Consider the following 360-nt stretch of genomic DNA (forward strand, 5'->3'; position numbering starts at 1 on the left):
ATAGTCATATCATCTGCAAATAGTGATTGTTTTACTTCTTTCCATACTTGGGTTCCTTGAATGTCTTTCTCTTGTCTTATTTCTCTGGCAAGGACTAAGGTCTTCCTGTATGATACTGAAGAGCAGTGGTGAGAGTGGACATACTTCTCTTGTTCCTGATCTTAAAGGAAAGGCTTTCAGCTTTTCACCATTGAGCATAATATTGGTTGTAGATTTCTTAGGATGTAAGAAACCTACATCCTAATCAAATGCTGCATCCTAATCAAATGCATAAACTCCTAGTCCTCTATCAATCTAAAGTAGGCCACACACATTACTTCAAGTTGCTAAAAAATACTTTAATTTATTGGTTTAAGGGTT

The sequence above is a fragment of the Condylura cristata genome, unplaced genomic scaffold, assembly GCF_000260355.1.
Source record: "Condylura cristata isolate star-nosed mole 26May11 unplaced genomic scaffold, ConCri1.0 scaffold00056, whole genome shotgun sequence".
NCBI lineage: Eukaryota > Metazoa > Chordata > Mammalia > Eulipotyphla > Talpidae > Condylura > Condylura cristata.